General features: G+C 35.8%; 1 pseudogene; it reads left to right on the plus strand.

The window, feature by feature from the left end:
• The first annotated feature begins 6,354 nt into the window (after window positions 1-6,354).
• Window positions 6,355-20,577, plus strand: part of LOC149834867 (methylmalonate-semialdehyde dehydrogenase [acylating], mitochondrial-like) — a 157,054-nt pseudogene continuing 142,831 nt past the window's right edge.

Consider the following 20,577-nt stretch of genomic DNA (forward strand, 5'->3'; position numbering starts at 1 on the left):
ATGATCGAATCACATATATAACTTTTTGCCTACCTTAGAGCACATATGAGCATAGTAGAATCACATATGAAGCATTTTGTCTGCCTTAGAGCACATATGAGCATGCTATAATCACATATAAAGTTTTTTTGACTGCCTTAGAACACATATGAGCTTGCTATACTCACATATTCAGTTTTTTTACTGCCTTAAAACACATATAAGCATGCTAGAATCACATATAGAGTTTTTTTTACTGCCTTAGAACACATATCATTCATAATAGAATCACATATAAAGTTTTTTGCTTTGCCTTAGAGCACATATGAGCATGATAGAATCACATATAGAGTTTTTCTGACTGCCTTAGAACACATATGAGCATGCTATAATCACATATTCAGTTTTTTGACTATCTTAGAACACATATGAGCATGATCGAATCACATATATAGTTTTTTGTCTGCCTTAGAACACATATGAGCATAGTAGAATCACATATGGAGTTTTTTGCTTGCCTTAGAGCACATATGAGCATGCTATAATCACATATAAAGTTTTTTTGACTGCGTGAGAACACATATGAGCTTGCTATAATCACATATTCGGTTTTTTGACTGCCTTAAAACACATATGACCATGCAAGAATCACATATAGAGTTTTTTTTACTGCCTTAGAACACATATCATTCATGATAGAATCACATATAAAGTTTTTTGCTTTGCCTTAGAGCACATATGAGCATGATAGAATCACATATAGAGTTTTTCTGACTGCCTTAGAACACATATGAGCATGCTATAATCACATATTCAGTTTTTTGACTGCCTTAGAACACATATGAGCATGATCGAATCACATATATAACTTTTTTGTCTGCCTTAGATCACATATGAGCATGGTAGAATCACATATAGAGTTTTTTTGGCTGCCTTAGAACACATATGAGCATGATATAATCACATATAGAGTTTTTTTACTACCTTAGAACACATATCATTCATGATAGAATCACATATAGAGTTTTTTGCCTGCCTTAGAGCACATATGAGCATGATAGAATCACATATAGAGTTTTTTTACTGCCTTAGAACACATATGAGCACATGATAGAATCACATATAGTGTATAATTTATTTCAATATATTTTGTTTATCAATACTGACTGTTCTTATATTGTGTAGGTTGCTAGCGATAATCAACGTAGCGGAGCTAAAGGGACATATCAAGGCAATGAACAAGAAGACACACAAAATCTTGGCGATGATTAGATTAATGTGTTGAATTTGTTCTAATTTTTTTTTCGAAAATGTAATTGTTGAATTGTAAATAATTAAACTTGTTAATTTTAAAGTGAAACGATTAATTGTTTTAGTTTCCTTTTATATGAAATTTTATGTATACTTTGTTTTTTATTTACAGGAAATACAAATTGTACAAGAAATATAAATTGTAGCGTTCTTGATATTTGATTTTCAAATATTTTTTTTTATTTTTTTTCTTGTTTGCGATAGATATATCCGTCGCTATACATATAATTTAGCGATGACTGTAAATTCGTCACTAAGCCGAGGTCGCCGTTTAGTACCGATGGATTTGCGACAGAATCCGTCGTTCGTTATTCCGTCGCAATTAGCGACGAAACTGGTGACAGATTTATTCCGTCGCCAGTTAGCGTCAAAAAATTCATGAGGTAAGCTATCTGTCGCTAATTCGTCGCTAATCCGTCGCTAAGCTGGTTAGCGATGGAATGAGGTCGTCGCTAATCCACTGCTTTGTTGTAGTGTCAGGTCATGCTGAAAATGAGCGTTTTTGCTCATGCTGACATTGTGACCATCTGATTTGCATTTTAAAAAGCTCAAAAGTCAACAAAACCACATGACATTCATCCAAAATGCAAACAGACGGCCAAGATACCCGCATGAGCAAAAACGCTCATTTTCAGCATGACCTGATCTGCTTCCCATATTTTGTATACAACATAACAAGAATTTTTAATTATGAGAATCAAAAGTTTTTTCAATGTCAATTTTCAGAACAAAGGATTCCGTACCTGCAAGCTTTATGGAATGAATTGTCTAATGTGACATAACATACACATCATGCAGTGGTCGATAAAAAATGAATGCACTTAGTGATTTCAATATGAGGTGTTTGATAACTCCCTTTATTCTTGTTGTCAAAATCTTCAAGATGGTCTTAAAAATACATCTAATTCTTTCATTTTTTTTGGTCTGCAGGTCCTTAGGAACGAGGATAAGTGTTGATTTGCCTATGACACCTAAAATTTTTGCATTGTAGTGAAAGTCAAACTCCCAAGTGTGCTTGTAGAACTCAATAGGAAAATCATCCAAACTCAGGGTTTTGCCATTTGAAAGTGACCAAATATATAGCATTCTTTATCTCCTCTAAAGTGAAAGCTCTGGAGATGCCCATCCTTCCCTCTCTGTTTAAGGATTTAAAAGTCATGTTGAAGATATCATATTCCACAACCACCACATTTGAGAAGTGTATTTTGAAGAATTAGGTGGCATTAGGCAAGATATGAGAGTCTTCCCTTCTTAGCTTGTCAATCACTAAGGATGAAATGTCATTCACCCTTCGTCTTGTAGATGCACATAAGTGAAAGATATTCAACTCTTTTGATTTGAGCCAATTTTCCTTCGCTCTATGTTTTCACCATATGAATTCGTGTATCCTTCACTCCTCAATATGATTAACAAGATTTTATCATTTTATTTTTATATTTAAGGCTCCTCGACATCCATTGTTTTGTTTTTGTTGTTGTAGGACCTTCAATTGATCTTCTCATTCCTCTATATCCTTGAACCTTGTCGAGCAATTCAATTTGCTCTATTCGATAAGCTTACTTCTCACAAATCTGAGTTTTGTATTGATTTTTTGTGTAGTCCACCCACCCACACTAAGAGACAAATTTTACCACTCACATAAGAGGTCCAAAGAGTCTGACCCTTTCAACCACCAAATCTTCATCCAAAAACCTCGATTATGAAGTTCACTCCCTTCGCATCAAGACAACCAAATAGCGGAGTGGTTTGACACCGAGATTGCGTCTACTACGACCTGCATGCCCTGAATCTGTAGGAGCATGCGTGTGAAAACCAATAACCTATCAAGCTTCCTCAACAACGGTGGCACCCTCCTATTTAACCACATGAAATGCAACCCTTGCATGAGAAGGTCTGCTAATTTGGCCAAATAAAAAAATATGACAAATCATCACATATTTATAGTGTACATTCACTACAAGAAAAATGCGTAATGGCGACGGATGCTATCCGTTGCTAGTCCGTCGTAATCCATTGCTGTACATGTGTGATCATGCAAAATTTTTCCTCTCGTTCTTCTTTTCCTTCTCTTTTCCTTTCTAACCTCTATTCCCTTTTGAAGGGGAATAAAAGATAGAAAAGAAGAGATAAGAGAAAATGAAGAAGAGAGAGAAAACTCTTTGCAAGGTCTCATTTGACCAAAGAAATGTTTTCGAAAATCACTCACCTCCATTTTGAACATTTACGGGGAAATAGAGAGACGAGATTCGCTCATCGGTACGAGGTTCGACCGTTCCTAGCACCTTTACCAGGGGTAATCAAACCAAGGATCAAATTTATGCCTTTTTGCTTTGTCTAAATATTATCTAAGAATTTATTCTAAGTCTAAAAATGCACAAAAAATCATGCTTATGCAATGCAAGTGCAGAGATGTATGCTTTTAAGAAAATAGTTTAGAATTTTGGGATTTTTCCAAGTGATTCTGAAATAAATGGAATGAAGAAATGATTCAAAGGTTTGAAGTTGGTTTGAAAAAAGTTAGATTTTGAATCTAACTTGAAATTTGAAATAAATCTGGAAGAAGAGACTTGAAATTCCAAGTCTTGGAGTGATCAGAATTTGGAAAGATAAGCTTTTAGGTGAAGAGAAAAATGAATTTAGAATCGAAATAAATGAATTTTCAAAGTCAGAATGGACTTTGAATTTGGATCGATTTTCAAGAATCAATTTAAAAAAAAAGGGAATTTTGAATTCAAAATTAAAATAGAAATTAAATTTGAATTTAGATTTGAGAAATAGATTTGAAATTAGCTTTGAAAATAAGAATTAGAAATGAAACTAGATTTGAAATCTAGAATGGAATTTTGATCTTAAATCTGGAATGGATTTTTGATCTGAAATCTGGCATCTAAGATGAAAATGAATTCGAAATCTGGAATCCTAAATGAAATTGGTTCTGAAGTCTGGGATTCAAAATGGAGTTGAATCCAAAATCTGGAATCCTAAATGGAATTGGATCCGATGTCTGGAATCCAAAATGGAGTTGAATCTGAAATCTGGAATCCTAAATGGAATTGAATCCAAAGTCTAAAATCCAAAAAAATGGAGTTTGGATTTGAAAATCTGAATCCAAGGTGGAACTGGGTTCTAAATCTAGAATCCAAGATGAAATTGGATTTTAAAAATCCAAATGGGACTTGTTGATGGATCTGGGTTTCGAAAATCCAGATTTGAATTTAAAACTTTAGGAAAAATTGAATTTTGAGATTCAAAATCATTCTCATGACTTTGATTTTGAATTGAGAATCAAGACTCAATGAAAAATAAAGGATAAACTTGATTTAAAGCTTGACTTTTGAAATCAGAAGATGAATCGGGAATTTCAAAGTTAAATTGAACTTTGAAATTTGATCTGAGATTTTAAATTGAATTTGAAATTGAATCTTGAAAATGAATTTGGAATTTCAAAGTCGAATTGAACTTTGAAATTTGATTTGAATTGGAATTTTGAATTTTGAATATAAAATGAATTTGAAATTTCAAAGTCAAATTGGACTTTGAAATCGGATTTTGAATTTTTGAAATGAGATAGAATTGAATTTGAATTCATAAAGAAGAATTGATTTGAGAAATGAAGAAGGTATTTGAAGAATTATCTCAATATCACTTGAATTTTGAAAAAGAATGTTTAAAAATATGATGTAATTCTATCCTAAATGATGGATGAATTAAAAAATTTGAAATTGTATTTTGAAAAAGCATATTTTATTCTTTAAATGAATTAAAATAAGATTGAAGATATAATACATCCCTGACTATGGTCATTGAATGTATTATATGGTAATCATATTTAAATTCAAGTGAAGAATAAAATACATTTTGGTGCCTTCATAGAGTTTAAAATGAAATTAACTCTCAATATATCCTGACTATGGTCATTGATATATATTTTGAGTTAATTTTAAGTTAAACTCTCATAAAGGAAAAATATTTAGAAAAATATGATGATTTTTGAAAAGGATCCAGTGTAGATCCAGTGTTATTCCATAAAAGATGAAAATCCTAAGTTTTGTTCACATCCTGACTATGGCCATTGATGCAAATCATCAACTTAGGATTTAGTCACCTTTTATAAAATGGTGCACGTGCCATTCGTGTTCTCATTTGTGGAGTTTTGCAATAAGAGAGAAAAATGATATGAAACAAGCGTATATATGCTCATACATTCTAATCTAATGCAAGAAATGTAAACCTCTCATTATAATCTAGCTATTATATTTCTGAAATAGAAATTACAAGTCTTAAGCTGAGAAGAAAAATAACCCTTTTTATACATTTCCTGCAAAAAGATAGAGTTAGTATATAAAAATACCTAATATGGAAAAGCAAGTGGAAGATGTATAATCCTACTCATGCTGATGAAATGTGTATAGAAAGGTGATCCTATGTTATATTTGAGATATAAAGTGATGGAATGTTTGGACATTTATTTTGTATTAATGAAGGATTTAATGCATCATGCCTGGTGGAGGGGAATATAGGTAATGAAGCAACTCTACATAGAAAAACCTGTGCAAGTGAACTTATTCCCCAAATAACACCTACCCAATTCTCAAATTTACATTATCCAACTATCATCCCACGCCCTGCCCGATACTTAAATACCTGTTACAACACAGGGTTTTAATTGTATAACCCTTAATTATACTGTGCCCTCATGCTCAAGTAAATGATAAGGGTAGGGTGAAGTAGGTGTCAGCAAGAGTGTGTGCTGTAATTTTGGGTAATTATGTGGAGCTGTGAATTAGCAAATGTTTCATAGTGAACCACTATGAGAATGTGAGAAGAATCACAACATTCATGCGAATGACTATGGTTTAATAAGTGTGATCACAGTGGTTCATTGTGAACCACTGTGAAAATGTGAGAAGAATCACAACATTCTTGCTAATGGTTGTGGTTTAATAAGTGTGATCACAGTGGTTCATAGTGAACCACTGTGAAAATGTGAGGAAAATTACAGGTGTAAAATGTGCAACTGGTGACTGGTGATAATTGGAGTTTGAGGTGAGTGGCAGTGAATGAATGGAAGGTGCTGAGATGTTGTACAATGGTATACAGAGGAGAATGAATCGTAGGGGTTATGCGCAGCTTGAAGCACCACTGGTTGATCGGCATGCAGATGCAGGGGATTACAATGATCCCCCGACCATTAATCCCCGAAAGCACAGGAAAACACTGCAATGTATTGGAGGTAACATATATTTGCAGAAACTTTAGCTGCTGCTGGAGAGATATCTGGGGTGCTCTTCAAATGTGTGGCCTCCAGCTGGTATCGTAGTTCCACCAGAAACCACTAAACAAATCGACTTGGCAAACTTAAAACAAGGAACAAAGTTTGCTAACCATACTCATTCCGACCCCTTTTTCATGGATATGCAAAATCAAACTAAAAAAAATTTGTTGACTCGAATGAGGTGTCATTAGAGCCTTTCTTTTTTAATAAAATGAGATATGCAGCAAAGACGATTGACTCAAATATCAGTTAGGAAGACTTAGTTGAATGTGGAGGCAACACCTCATATGCCATACTCGATTCCAATGCTTTTAGTAACACAGAAAAGATTAAGATGCTGGTCTCTCAGACACATGATCTTTCCTTTATGCCTGAGAACAAACTGTATATTCCAGGAAAGCTCAAAAATCTTGATTAAGAGATCTATAGGTTGCAATCAAGTTGCTTATGGACAGGGCACAGGTGAATAATGCTGAAGATATTTACAGAAGATGTATTGACAGGGACAATGACATGAACAATATCCTTTTGCAGGACACGCAAATGATGTGGCCACTATTCCTGTTGAGATATACACACATGAAGGGTGATCATAAGTGCAAAGGTATGAATGCTAAGCTAAGGATTAAAGGTATGAATGCTAAGCTAAGTAAGTGGGAAATGATAGAATGCAATATGCATGACAGGCTTGCAAAACATATAATGAATCTGCAAATGTCAAAAAAAAAAAAATGAAGAGAAAAGAGGATGCCAACACAAAATAATTTTGGCACAAGAAAATATAAAATGTTTGGACATGATCTAAGTGCAGGCCATGACGATATCTAGATCTGATAAATGCAAAAATTATACCCCCAGGGATGCATAGTTGAGTAAAAAACAAATGATGATGACATTGCATAACATCTAAAGAAAATCTGTAATGTAAGCAAAGAATATGAATCAGACCGAACATGAGATATAGATCAAGCACATGAGCTCAGATTAGAACATACCGAGCAAACTGAAATCAGAGAGTGTGTGGTATTAGTGAAATGAAGAGATGGTGAATGATAATATAAAACAAGAACTAATGATGAAAACCGAAAATCAAGATGCGAATCAGACAACTATTAGGGAAATCAAAAGGGTAAACAATAAAAAAGAATAGTCACTACCACAGGATGCCCATGATGCAGACTGGAAATAAAAAAAAACTATAGGAAAATAAATAATAAAAAAAAGGGAAGAAAATGTAAGTTATTGGGGGTCATGCAAATAGGGGCAACCTTTTTGAAGCATGCCAATTTTTTTCTGTTTTTGATCCTTTACCCGAGAAAAACATCATTGCCTGAATCACCTTGATCACTAGGCAAGTTGGACCTCAACAGTTTGAGATGGCCTTGGACCTTTCTCGAGAATTTCAAGAGAAAGAGGCAGGAAACACAGACGAGCTAACCTAGATTGGAATGTATAATCCAAAATCTGAGAATTCTAAAGCAATGGTTCTGAATCGATTCACCGTGGAATTAATGCAAAATTAACATGATGTTCTAGGGGTTACGATGTAGATGAGCGGAAACGGGGCTGTGAAAATAAAGGGAATTATGAGATGGTCCAACAATGATATGGATCGACAACCACTGGTTGTTCGATGTTGATGAGCAATGGTCAGCAACAATCTGCTGGCCTCCACCATATTGAAATTACAGAGAAAGTGAACAAACGCTAAAGGAATGATGCATACTAAAATCTAAAATGCAATGGCTGAATGACTAGTGTATAAACATGTCATAAATGAATATGGGGATTAATATATTAGACAAGCGATCGATGGGCAAATGGAGCAGGTACATAGTGAACAAGCTGAGCAAATGAGCTGCTAAAGATCGAAAAGTACATCAATGGAGGTGGCAAATGACAGTGTGCAACAATGCAAAGAAAACAATACCGATGCTATATGCGATGTCATCAAAACAGAAAATCCAGATCCGTGGACGATAATAAAAAAATATGGTGCTCAAAGATCAATAGATGATCAAAACACGGGTTAATCATCTAAACAGAACTGAAAATTAGATATAAAACAGAAATTGCAATGAGAGAAAAAAAAAGGATCGAAATGTAAACATGATGTAAAACTGGAATCATAATACATGGAACCATCGAAACTTAATAAGGGAAAGAGGAGAAAAATGACAACAAAACTAAAATAGCAAAAAAAATTGTTGGAATTAAGCCATTCCATTGCTATTGCACATGGGTGGGTTGACGTTGCACAGGAAACTCAACGCCACCAGTGGTGCTTTAATGGGGGTAAAACGAAAACAACACAAAGAAAATTGGAAAAAAAAGAATGAAACAGAGAAGGGGTTCTTACCTTGTTATCGTAGGGACCAGATCTCCTTTGATTGATTACAGAGGAAGGAAAGAAGGCAATTCTAAAGAATTTGTTGTTGTCTGCCGAAATCCTCAGTTAGTGTCAGGTTCTGAAGGGGAGAGAAGGACTTCCTTCAGCCACTTCGGGAAAGATTAGGCGGAGGTTGAGAGGAGAAGGATTCTGATGGGGAGAGAAAAGATGAAGTGCGATCAGGTGGAAAGGCAGAAGACGAATGTTGCTTTTACAGAAGAGGATTCAATGTCTGGCTACGTAGTTGATGCTTCGTGATTGAATCTTTTTCCATCAATGGGGAAGACCAGCAGAGCAGAGGAAGAAGATGGATCAGAGGAAAAGAAAAAAGGATCGAGAGGAGCGTCATGATGGGGTGAACAACAGATGCCTTCTCTTCCCTCGACGTCTGCTTATATAGACAGGAGAGGAAGAGTCAGGAAGGAAGCAATTAGCGTTTGATGGTGGATGTGAGAGACGATCATCAATCAAAGGGTAGTGGTTGATGGGGGAGATCGATGCTTCCAGAGGGAGTCTGTTGGTGATCGAGGGTTGAGGCCATAGAGGCTCAAGCGATCGTCGATGGGCGATCATGGGAGATGAAGCAGAGAGAGAGAGAGAGAGAGAGAGTAATGGAAGAAACCGTTGCAGAGGGCTCTTTCAAAAATTTTCAGAAAAGCGGTTCTCTTAAAAGAAATTCTCAAAAAGGGTTTTATACGAAACAATTTTTGCAAAAAGTGGCTCCTGAACTATTTCTTTGTATTTTTCTTCGTGTTTTTCTCCATTTTTTTTGTTATTTTCTTCATATTTTTTGCATTTTTTGTTATTTTGGAATAAAATTCTAAAATCTAGGCAAAACGAGTGGATTTTACAATTGTTTTTGTATTTTTAAGAAATATTTACACAGAGAGGAATTTTCTGAGAAAAACTTTTAAAATTTTCTCAGACAACGGTTTTGGATCCGGATTTTGAAGAGATATTCGAGTTTTGGATCTCGAATCGAGAAATATGAGACAACAAATCCAAATGGACACTGGATGGATCGATCTGAGCCTGTCAAAATTTATTTTTGATATTTTTGTAAATTTTGGTTTTAAAATTTAGATAATGAGGCTCAGATTTAGATTTTGATACTGAACCCGGATCCAAAATTGAGTCAGATATAGAAAATGGACTTGATTCCCGTAAATCTGAGCAATAGACTAGAATTTTGAGTGAAAATGACTCAATTTACTTAGAAAATGAGGCTCAGAGGCAAAAGGAGAATATTTATAAAATTTTGAAAAATTTGGGGTGTTCACAGACGCTTTGCTATTAAGCCAGTTGAAAGTTGAGCTTAGTGGCAAAGAAAATACTCCAAATTTTGAAAAATGCCCCAGTCAGCAGATCTGAGCTGGGTGTGAAAGAATTTTATTTTGAAAAACATGATTTATCAGGCTTAAAACCTTATCCTGAATGGTTTTGGAGAGACAAAATCCTCGAAAATGGCATGACTGTGTAACAGAAATGAGAAAATCGTGATGGAACTTTATGATAAAGATACCGAGATGGTGAAAATAGGAAATTTTGATCAAGTCTTATGGGTGAGACAAGATCAACTTTTTGGAATGACTCTGGTTTAGCCCTTAACCTGGATGGGACGAAGATATCTCAAGATAACTTGAATGGGGAAAGGAATATAAGCGGACCTTGATGGGACATTTTTGAGAAAAATGTCTCGTGAGATGAAGCTCAAGTATGATCCTTTCCTGAATGGATATGGAAGGTATGAATTTCTTTGATGAGGAAGACTCTGGTGGAACTGACAGAACTACCTCAGCGGAATGAGGCTCAGGTTTAACCCAAACCTGAATGGAAGATACCTCGTGGAGCGAGGTTCAGGCTTAACCCTTAACCTGAAAGGGATGATACCTCGAGGAGCGTGGTTCAAGCTTAACCCTTAACCTGAAAGGGCCGATACCTCGAGGAGAGAGGTTCATGCTTAACCCTTAACCTGAAAGGAACGACCATACAGAATTCTCGAACGAAGAAACCATGATAGGAGTTTCAGAGTTTGGATAAACAAATCTGAAAGAGGTTTGTGAAAGGAGAAAAATGGGGTTCCCTAAAGCTTGGAAAAGGGATGTTCTTGAGTGCCTCATTGCTGAGACTAAATCAGTTTTTAAAAATAAAAGACCTCTCGCAGAAAATATAGGTTTGACCCTTAACCTGAGCGGGTGGTACCTTAAGGAGCGAGGTAACAAGTTTAATCCTTAGCCTGAATGGATACAGAATCCTCGAAGAGCGAGGAAACTGTGATGAAACCTCTAGACTTTGCACAACAAGTCCAAGAGGGGTTTGCAAAAGGAGGAAAATGGGGTTCCCTAAAGCTTGAAAAATGGATGTTCTTGGGCGCCTCATTGTTGAGACTAAATCAGCTTTTTAAAACAAAAGACCTCTTGCAGAAAGTTCAGGTTTAACCCTTATCCTGAGTGAGAACTGTCTATGGTGGGACAGTGGAGAACACAGGGAAGTATGCAGATCCAAGAAACTCAGATCAAACAAAAGGGAAGGACTTTTCAGTTCTACTGAGGGATGACGTCAGGATACGTCAAAACAAACATCAAGTTCTTACTTCATGTTGGGATAACTAGAAAATATTGCCAATAAGATGCCAAAAAATTATAGTTGATTCAGAATGATTGAATTGTGCTCATATGTGTGAAAATATCACCTTTTTCTACCTAGATTATTAACTCCAATTGGGCTAACTCCGTAGAATCAAGAATCAAATTCAAAATTGTTGTCGTTGAGTTTCTTCAAGGAAGATATCAATTTCCTTGATATGAAAAGAGAGGAAATATTCTTAGCTTCATAAAAGCAATTAAATGAAAAGATATTGATAGCAGAATTTCACATAGGTAAAGATGATTCCTGGCAGTTTGATATCCTGGGGCTTTTCCCATGATGATTTGTTTGCACTCTTTTGAGTCATTGAGCTTTCTTGGGTTTCAGTGAGAAGCTTATTACATCATCCTTCATTTTGGAGATGTCCTGACTTTTCTTTTTTCGGGGAAGGGTACGTCACAAACTCCTTCATCTTGGAGATGCTCCGATCCTTTTTTTTCTCAAGAATTACTGATGATATTGTTTCTTGGGTTGAAATCTCTAGATGATAGCAGAAATCAAATATCTTTTAGGGTTTGTCGGGAGGTTCATCGCAGTCTCCTTCATCTTGACAGTGATATGAACATTCCCTGAAAGGATCCTTCACAAACTCCTTCATCTTAGAGATGATCCAAATCTTCTTTGGCCCCGGGGGTCTAGCTCGCATATTCGTCTTCATCTTGATGACAATTGAGAGATCCTTTTTGCAGATATTTGATTGCAGCTTAAATGATTGAGGAGATATGGGTTGGGTAGGTTCTTTTACTGCCCAAGATATTTTCACTGTCTTACTGCCAAAAGAACGATCTTTAAGAATGTGTCATAGCTATGATCAATATCAATTCGCTAATGGCTTTTCAACATCATTGAATTTTCCTTTGCCGATCATATCGAAGATTTTTCTTCATCCTCTTGGTTGACCAACAGAAAAAACTTGAATTCAGTTCTTTTTTCGCAAAAGTCTTGTCCTTTTGAAAATAATATTGAAGGTAGTTCGAGGTAATTCTTTGTGCGATGAAAGCTTTGAGATCAACAATGGTTTTGATAGCAAATTGACAAGATATTCTTGAAATCTTTGATGAACGTAATTGCTTGACATCGAATCGATATATCCACGACAAAATTCTCCTCTCTTTTTCTCCAAAAAGAGAGACTTAGGCTTAGCTCTTACCTGAATGGGAAGTAAGAAATACTCATCTCTTCCTGAAGAGGAGGTGTTTACAAAACAGAACTTTCGAAGAGAAATTAAGTTTTCGTCAAAACTCCCTATCTCTAGGCTTCTCTTATGGAAAGACGGCTGAAAAATGAAGTTGAGAAAGTATCACAGAGGGACGAGTCCATCACACTCTCTTTAGAAGAGGGTCCTCTGTGAAGGGGTTGGCCAAAGATGAGAAAATTGGGGGCCACAAAAAGAAACGAGCTTCCGTCGAAGCTCTCCCTGGAAAAAGGATTCTTTTGTGTAAAGTTGGTTTGTTGTTTTGCAAACAGTTCGCGAAGAAACGAGTCCCTTCAAACTCTCCCTAGAAAAGGGTTGTTGCGAACTAAAAGATGGTTGCATGCAAAAGGAATGAGCTCCCTCTAACTCTCCCTAAAGTGGGTCCTTCGCAAGAAAAAAAACGATTAATTTTTGACAGAATGGTAACTCGAAGGTTGAATTTGAAATTTAGAGCTTGAATGTTCATGAATGGTTAGTACAAAGACTCAACCTGGAGAGCTAACTGATAGTCAGCCATACACAAGCACGAGCGCTAGATGTACCAGTACAATTACTGGATTTTGAAAATGCACCAGCACGAGCACTGGATTTTGAAAATGCACTAGTATGAGCGTTGGATTTTGAAAATGCACCAGTACGAGCACTGAATTTTGAAAATGCACCAGTACAAACACTGGGTTTTGAAAATGCACCAGTACGAGCACTGGGTTTTCGAAAATGCACACTAGTACGAGTACTGGATTTTGAAAATGAACCAGAATGAGCACTGTTTTTTTTTAAACGCAATAGTATGAGCACTGAGTTTTCGAAAATGCACCAGTACGAGCGTTGGATTTTGAAAATGCACCAGTGCAAGCACTGGATTTTGAAAAATCTACCAGTACGAGCACTGGACTTTGAAAATGCATCAATACGAGCACTGGGTTTTGAAAATGCACCAGTACGAGCACTGGGTTTTCGAAAATGCACACCAGTACGAGCACTGGATTTTAAAAATGCACCAGTACGAGCACTGGTTTTTCAAAGATGCACCAGTACGAGTACTGAATTTTAAAAATGCACCAGTACGAGCACTGGTTTTTCAAAGATACACCAGTACGAGCACTGGATTTCAAAAATGCACCAGTACGAGCACTAGGTTTTTTCAACGGACAGTTGAAAAGAAGACCAACATTCTAAGATACTTGAGAATTAAGCGAGCATGATGTCGGTGTTTTAGAATTATCCCTTATCCTCAAGGGGGAAAAAATACCTCGATGATCGAGGTTCAAGTTTATCCCTTAACGAGAGAGGGAATGAAAAACCCGAGTCCATAACTCAATTTTTCAAAGGAAAAACTTTGCTCCAATGCGAGCATTGGATCAAAAAGTGGAAATCCGAGTCAGAACTCGAAATTGCAGAAATGGAAGATAAAGGGGAAAATCCGAGTCAGAACCTCGATCTTCAAAATGAAAGAAAGAAGAGAAAATCGAGTTTCAAAACTCGAATTTTTGACTTAACAATTGGTCCAATGCGAGCATTGGATCCAAAAGGGAGCTCGAGTCGAAACTCAAAACTCCGAAAAATAAGAATATATATAAAAAGAAAAACCCAAGTCGGAACCCGATTTTTCAAAATAAAAGATAAAATAGAAAATTGAGTTTGAGAACTCGAACTTTCGACGTAATAATTGATCCAATGCGCACATCGGATCCAAAAGGAAGCTCGAGTTGGAACTCAAAACTCCGAAAATAGAAAAATATATAAAAGGGAAAACCCGAGTCGGAACCTATTTTTTCAAAATAAACGATAAAAGAGAAAATCGAGTTTGAGAACTCCAATTTTTGACGTAACAATTGGTCTGATGCGAACATTGGATCCAAAAGGAAGCCCGAGTCGGAACTCGAAACTCAAAAAATAAGAGTATATATAAAAAGGAAAACCCAAGTCGGAACCCGGTTTTTCAAAATAAACGATAAAGGAGAAAATCCAATTTGAGAACTTGAATTTTCGACGTAACAATTGGTCCAATGCGAACACAGGATCTAAAAGGAAGCCCGAGTCGGAACTCAAAACTCCGGAAATAAGAATATATATAAAAGGGAAAACCCGAGTCGGAACCAGTTTTTTCAAAACAAAAGATAAAATAGTAAATCGAGTTTGAGAACTCAAATTTTCAACGTAACAATTGGTCCAATGCGAACATCGGATCCAACAAAAAAGCCTGAGTTGGAACTCAAAACTCTGGAAATAAGAATATATATAAAAGGGAAAACCCGAGTCAGAACCCGATTTTTCAAAATAAAGGATAAAATAGAAAATCGAGTTTGAGAACTCAAATTTTTGACGTAACAATTGGTCCAATGTGAACATCAGATCCAAAAAGAAGCCCAAGTCAAAACTCGAAACTCCGGAAATTAGAATATATATAAAAGAAAATACCCAAGTCGGAACCTGATTTTTCAAAATAAACGATAAAGGAGAAAATCGAGTTTGAGAACTTGATTTTTCGACGTAACAATTGGTCCCATGCGAACATCGAATCTAAAAGAAAGCCCGAGTTGAAACTCGAAAATCCGAAAATAAGAATATATATAGAAGGGAAAACCCGAGTCGGAACCCGGTTTTTCAAAATAAATGATAAAGGAGAAAATCGAGTTCGAGAACTAGAATTTTTGACATAACAATTGGTCCAATGCCAATATAAGATCCAAAAGGAAGCCCGAGTCGGAACTCGAAATTCCGAAAATAAGAATATATATAAAAGGGAAAACCGAAGTCGAAACCCGGTTTTTTAAAATAAACGATAAAGGAGAAAATCGAGTTTGAGAACTCGAATTTTTGACGTTACAATTGGTCCAATGCGAATATCGGACCCAAAAGGAAGCCCGAGTCGAAACTCGAAACTCCAGAAATAAGAATATATATAAAAGGGAAAACCCAAGTCGGAACCCGATTTTTCAAAATAAACGATGAATGAGAAAATCAAATTTGAGAACTCGAATTTTCGACAGAACAGTTGGTCCTATGCGAACATCGGATCCAAAAGAAAGCCCGAGTTGGAACTCGAAACTCCAGAAATAAGAATATATATAAAAAGAAAAACCCAAGTCGAAACCCGGTTTTTCAAAATAAACAATAAAGGAGAAAATCGAGTTTAAGAACTCGAATTTTTGACGTAATAATTGGTCCAATGCAAACATCGGATTCAAAAGGAAGCTCGAGTTGGAACTCGAAACTCAGAAAGTAAGAATATATATAAAAGGGAAAACCTGGATCAGAACCCGATTTTTCAAAATAAATGATAAAGGAGAAAATCGAGTTTGAGAACTCAAATTTTCGACGTAACAATTGGTTCAATGCGAACATCGGATCCAAAAGGAAGCCCGAGTTGGAACTCTAATCTCCGGAAATAAGAATATATATAAAAGGAAAAACCTGAGTCGGAACCCAGTTTTTCAAAATAAAAGATGAATGAGAAAATCGAGTTTGAGAACTCGAATTTTTGACATAGGAATTGGTCCAATGCGAACATCGGATCCAAAAGGAAGCCTGAGTCGGAACTCGAAACTCCGAAAATAAGAATATATATAAAAGGGAAAACCTGAGTCGGAACCCGGTTTTTCAAAATAAATGATAAAAGAGAAAACCGAGTTTGAGAACTAGAATTTTTTACGTAACACATGGTCCAATGCGAACATCGGATCCAAAAAGAAGCCCGAGTTGGAACTCAAAACTCCAGAAATAAGAATATACTTAAAAGGGAAAACCCAAGTCGGAACCCGGTTTTTCAAAATAAAAGATACAATAGAAAATCGACTTTGAGAACTCGAATTTTTGACGTAACAATTGGTCCAATGCGAACATCGGATTCAAAAGGAAGCCCAAGTCGGAACTCGAAACTCCAGAAATAAGAATATATATAAAAGGGAAAACCCGAGTCGAAACACGATTTTTCAAAATAAACGATAAAGGAGAAAATCGAGTTTGAGAACTTGAATTTTCGACGTAACAATTGGTCCAATGCGAACATCGGATCCAAAAGGAAGCCCGAGTCGGAACTCGAAACTCCGAAAATAAGAATATATATAAAAGGGAAAACCCGAGTCGGAACTCGATTTTTCAAAATAAATGATAAAGGAGAAAATTGAGTTTGAGAACTCAAATTTTCGATGTAACAATTGGTCCAATGCGAACATCGGATCCAAAAGGAAGCTCGAGTCGTAACTCAAAACTCCTAAAATTAGAATATATATAAAGGACAAAACCCGAGTCGGAACCCAGTTTTTCAAAATAAACGATAAAGGAAAAAATCGAGTTTGAGAACTCAAATTTTCAACGTAACAATTGGTCCAATGCGAGCATCGGATCTAAAAGAAAGCCCGAGTCGAAACTCGAAACTCCGGAAATAAGAATATATATAAAAGGGAAAACCCGAGTCGAAACCGGTTTTCAAAATAAATGATAAAATAGAAAATCGACTGTGAGAACTCAAATTTTTGACGTAACAATTGGTCCAATGCGAACATCAGATTCAAAAGAAAGCCCAAGTCGGAACTCGAAACTCCAGAATTAAGAATATATATAAAAGGGAAAACCCGAGTCGGAACCCGATTTTTCAAAATGAACGATAAATGAGAAAATCGAGTTTGAGAACTTGAATTTTCGACATAACAATTGGTCTGATGCTAACATCGGATCCAAAAAGAAGCCTGAGTCGAAACTTGAAACTCTGAAAATAAGAATATATATAAAAGGGAAAACCCGAGTCGGAACCCGGTTTTTGAAAAGAAATGATAAAGGAGAAAATCGAGTTTGAGAACTCAAATTTTCGTTGTAACAATTGGTCCAATGCGAACATTGGATACAAAAGGAAGTCCGAGTCGGAACTTGAAACTCCGAAAATAAGAATATATATAAAGGGGAAAGCTCGAGTCGGAACCCGGTTTTTCAAAATAGACGATAAAGGAGAAAATCGAGTTTGAGAACTCGAATTTTTGACGTAACAATTGGTCTAATGCGAACATCGGATCCAAAAAGAAGCCCGAGTCAGAACTTGAAACTCCGGAAATAAGAATATATATAAAAGGGAAAACCCGAGTCGGAACCCGTTTTTTTAAAATAAAAGATGAATGAGAAAATCGAGTTTGAGAACTCAAATTTTTGACGTAACAATTGGTCCAATGCGAACATCGGATCCAAAAGAAAGCCCGAGTCAGAACTCGAAATTCCGGAAATAAGAATATATATAAAAGGGAAAACCCGAGTCGTAACACGGTTTTTCAAAATAAATGATAATGGAGAAAATCGAGTTTGAGAACTCGAATTTTTGACGTAACAATTGGTCCAATGCAAACATCGGATCCAAAAGGAAGCCATAGTCGAAACTCGAAACTCCGGAAATAAGAATATATATATAAAAGGGAAAACCTGAGTCGAAACCTGGTTTTTCAAAATAAATGATAAAGGAGAAAATCGAGTTTGAGAACTCAAATTTTCGACGTAACAATTGGTTCAATGCGAACATCGGATCCAAAAGGAAGTTTGAGTCGAAACTCGAAACTTTGGAAATAAAAATATATATAAAAGGAAAAACCCGAGTCGGAACCCGGTTTTTCAAAATAACTGATGAATGAGAAAATCAAGTTTGAGAACTCGAATTTTTGACGTAACAATTGGTCTAATGCAAACATTGGATCCAAAAAGAAGCCCGAGTCAAAACTCCGAAAATATGAATAAATATAAAAGAAAAAACCTGAGTCGAAACACGGTTTTTCAAAATAAACGATAAAGAAGAAAATCGAGTTTGAGAACTTGAATTTTCGATATAACAATTGGTGCAATGCAAACATCGGATCCAAAAGGAAGCCTGAGTCGAAACTCTGAAAATAAGAATATATGTGAAACCTGAGTCGAAACTCAAACCTTTAAAAAAGAAAAAGAAAAAAAAAAAACAAAACCCGAGTCGGAACTCAGATGGGAAGAAAATAATTCCATCCCGGGAGTCGGATTCTGGAAGGATTGACAAAAAGCATGAATAGATTCCGACGGTTATGAAGAAGATGAGAAATTTATTCAAGATCCTCGACCCAAGATGGCCTAAGATTTGAATTTTTTTTATGATGGTTTCAGGAGTATCCCTTATCCTGAAGGGGAATAGAATAAATGACAAGAACCAACAAAATTAATAAAAATTGATAATGAATAAAAGAATTGATAAAAATTGATAAAGAGTTTGATAAAGAATCAATAAAATTTGAAAAATTAGTAGAAATTTGAGAGAGAAATTGATGAGAAAAGACTTTAGGATTTTCCCTTATCCTGAAGGAAGAAGGTCCTCGCAGGACGAGGTTCAGGTTTATCCCTTAACCTGAAAGGGGGAAAAGAATACCTCGAAGGCCGAGGTTTAGGTTTATCCCTTAACTTGAAAATCCTCTTATTCATCAAATTTCTCAAATTTTTGAAAGTTTCAGTCAGATAAGGACTCTGTTCCAGAGTCCTAATCCAGTCAGGAGTCTGTTCGGGGGTCTGTTTTACTCCCATTGTTAGTCTTTTTCCATTGTTTTCAAAATTTAGGTCATTTTACAGAGTCCAGTTAATTCAGGACTCTATTTTAGAGGTCGGTCGAGTTAGGAGTCTGACCCTGACTGTGTTTTTGTGACTTATTTCATCAATTTTTGATAAAATCTTTCGAAAATTCTTCTATTTGAATTCTAAAATCTAAAATCTCAGAATCCTAAGAGTTCTGGACTCTAACTCGGAGTTCCAGTTCGCTTGAGACCCTATTTTCAAAGATCTTGAATTTCAAATACTGATTTTAACCCCTTTTCAAAACCATTTTCAGTGTTTATTTTAAAATTCTTCAAAACTCGATGTGGGCCCACTCAGTTGGCACCATATCCAGAGGAGTTCTGACTCGGTTAGAACCCTATGCCATTTCAAAAATTCTAATTTTAAGATCGCTCTTGAAAATCCTTTTGAAAACTCCTTCAATTTCAAGTTTTAAAATCGCTTTTTGAAAAACTCAAGTAGGGCCCACTCGGGGTGGCGCCATATTCGAGTAAGTCAGGGTTAGACTAGGGTTAGTCAGTGTCTTGGTTAGTGTTAGGGGTTTAGAAGAGTCAAAAAATCATTTTGAAAACTCATTTTGAAGTTTAGTTTTTAAAACTAGTGTTTTTAAAGGTGTTTTAAAAAACCAAATGTAGAGAATGCCAAGTGGCATCACATTTGGGGGATTTCTAGGATAGTCTAGGGGTTAATTAGGTATTAAATAGAATAATCTAGGCTAGCGGTAGGATAGTAACTACACCCAAAATCGCCCCCCTTAGAAGAGTGCAAAAATTCCAAAAAAACTTGGTTTTTAACCGTTTTTTTTTTTTTTATAAATAGCCCCCATGGGGGACGATTTTCATTATTCACCTCCTATTGGATTCTTGGAGCTTCTCTCTCCTCTCCAGCCCTTCCTCCATTGCTGCAACTCCAAGGGATTTTAATCCATTAAAAGTGATTTGAGCATGATTCTTTGTATTATTAACCAATAAAATACATGATTTACCCTTTTAATGGGTTAAATCTATGTTTTAAAGGTAATATTGAATTTCAGCCATTGATTCTCTGATTTTATTTTATTTTCATGGTTTATTCATGTTTGTTTTACGTTGTATAGCATAAGAATAATTTTTATTTACTGTTTTACGGTTTATTTTATAGATTTACATTAGTTAATACATAGTTTCTTAAGTTTCTTGGATTTCTGTGTGTTTTAGGTTTAGGACAGTAGAGATAATGTTATTTCAGATTGAA

The sequence above is a fragment of the Nuphar pumila genome, chromosome 6 (genome assembly GCF_984573655.1).
Source record: "Nuphar pumila chromosome 6, dmNupPumi1.hap1.1, whole genome shotgun sequence".
NCBI lineage: Eukaryota > Viridiplantae > Streptophyta > Magnoliopsida > Nymphaeales > Nymphaeaceae > Nuphar > Nuphar pumila.